Here is a 2,709-nt window from a genome sequence, read left to right as displayed (position 1 = left end):
TTGTCACTTTTTGGAATTTAGCCATTCTAATAGGGAGAGTGGTGTCTCATAGTTGTTTTAATTTGCGTTTCCTTCATGAAAAATGATATCAAGCATTTTTTATATGCTTATTTGACATTTGTCTTTTTTGAGTGAGGTGTTTGTTCGGACCTTTCCCCCATTTTAAAACTGAGTTGTTCGTTTTCTAGTTGTTAAGTTTTAAGAAGTTCTTTGTGTGATTTGGATACAGGTCCTTTAATTTGACTTACATTTTACAAAGATTTTCTCCCAGCCTGTGGCTTGTGTTCTCACTCTTTTAATGTTTTTTTGTTTTTGCTTTTGTTTTTGTTTTTCGTTTTTTGTTTTTTTTGCAGGGCAGAAGTTTTTAATGAAAAATACATCTTAACAATTTTTTCTTTCATAGGTTGGGCTTGGAGGTTGCAACCAAAAACTCATCGTCAGACTCACGGTCACGTAGGTCCCATGCTTTCTTCTAGTTTTGTGGTTTACATTTAAGCCTCTGATCTGTGTTGAGGTCTGTGTTGAGGTGACTTTTGTGAAAAGCGCCCTCAGAGTGTGTCTAGATTTATTTACTTATTCTGCATATGGATGTCTAAATATTATAGCACCATTTGTTGATGAGATTTTCTCTGTTAGAGACACATTTCTCCTTTGTCAAAGATCATTGGCATTTGTGTGGGTCTACCAGTGGGTCTCTGTTCTATTCCACGGATCTGTTTATCCATTCATTCATCAATACTTCCTGTCTTGATGCCATCGTCTTATAGGAAGTTTTGAAATTGCGTAGCATGAGTCCCCCAGCTTTGTTCTTCACCATTGTGTTGGCCATTCTATGTCTTCTGGCTTTAAACTTTAGAATCAGTGTGTCCGTATCTACAGGATAGTTTGCTGGGATATTGATTAGGGTTGCTTAGATCTATCGATTCTATAGATCACATTTGGAAAAGTAGACACCTTAACAATATTGAGTCTTCCTATGCGAACAGGGACTCTCTCTTCATTCATTTAGATTTTTTGGATATCTTTCATCAGAGTTTTGCAGTTTTCAGCATACAGAGCCTGTACATGTTTTGTTAGATTTGTACCTGGGTATTTCACTTTTGGGGGTTCTGCTACAGCTAGCATTGTTTTTTAAATTTCAAATCCTGATTGCTTATTGCCGGGATATAGGAAAGGATCTGACTTTCATATATCAAACTTGTATCTTGCAACCTTGCTGTGCTTGCTTATTTCTTGTAGGAGATGGATTCATCCATTCATCCATTTAATCATTTACACATTGATACGATTTCGCTACATCCCCACCCAAATCTCACCTTGAATTGCAGCTCCCATAATTCCCACGTGTTGTGGGAGGGACCTGGTGGGAGATAAATGAATCATGGGGGCGGTTTCCCCCATACTGTTCTCGAGGTAGTGAATATGTCTCACGAAATCTGATGGTTTTATAAGGGGAAACCTCTTTTGCTTTTTTTCTCATTCTCTCTTGCATGCTGCCATGATTGTGAGGGCTCCCCAGCCATGTGGAACTGAGAGTTAATTAAACCTCTTTCCTTTATAAATTACCCAGTCTTGGGTATGTCTTTATTAGCAGCGTGAGAGCAGACTAATACACACATCTTAGATTGATTTTCCAGTGTGGAAATCATACCTCAAATAAGTCCCACTTGGTCATGCTGTGTAATTGTGGTTATACATTGTTAGATTTGATTTGATAATATTTTGTTGATTATTTTCACATCTACACTCAGGAGAGTTATTGGTTTGTAGTCTCAAGTTTCTTTTCTTGTAATGTCTTTATCTGTTTTGGTATTAGGGTAATGCTGACCTCTTAGAATGAGTTAGGAAGCATTCCCTCTGCTTCTATTTTTCAGAAGAAAAATTAAATCACTTAACTAATGATCTCCAGTTCCATCTGTGTTATTGCATGTAAAGACAGACTGTAGAGAATTGGTATTTACTACTTACATAGTTGGTAGAGTTCACCAGTGAAGCCATCTGGGCCTAGTGCTTTATTTTTTGAAGATAATGAAGTATTATGCAAATTTCCTTAACAGATTAAGGAAGATTAAAGTCTTAACCTATTAAGACTTTTTAAAATTTTAAAGTTATTTTAAAAAGTCTTTGTGGGTACAGAGTAGGTGTGTCTTTATGGGTACATAGTAGGTGTGTATACTTATGAGGCGCATGAGATGAAGATGTTTTGTTATAGGTGTACGATGTGAAATAAGCACATCATGGAGAATGTGGCATCTGTCTCCTCAAGGATTTATCCTTTGAAATTACAAACAATCCTATTACATTCTTTATTTTAAAATGTAAAATTAAGTTATTATTGACTATAGTCACCCTATTGTGCTGTCAAATACTAGATTTTATTCATCCTTTCTACTTTTTTTTTTTTTATACAGATTAACCACCCCCACCTCCTTCCCAGCCTCCCACTATCCTTCCCAGTCTCTGGTAACCATTCTTCTATGCTCTATGTCCTTGAATTAAATTGTTTTGATATTTTTAGCTCTCACAAATACGTGAGAACACGAGATGTTGGTCTTTCTGGGCCTGACTTATTTCACTTAACATAATGACCTCCAGTTCCATATGTGTTATTACAAATGACAGGATCTCATTCTTTTTTATGGCTGTAGAGTACTCCGTTGTGGATACATACTGCATTTTCTTTCTTTCTTTTTTTTTTTTTTTGAGACG

This window comes from Piliocolobus tephrosceles, chromosome 6 (genome assembly GCF_002776525.5).
Source record: "Piliocolobus tephrosceles isolate RC106 chromosome 6, ASM277652v3, whole genome shotgun sequence".
Lineage (NCBI taxonomy): Eukaryota > Metazoa > Chordata > Mammalia > Primates > Cercopithecidae > Piliocolobus > Piliocolobus tephrosceles.
Note: the sequence above shows the minus strand (reverse complement) of the source record.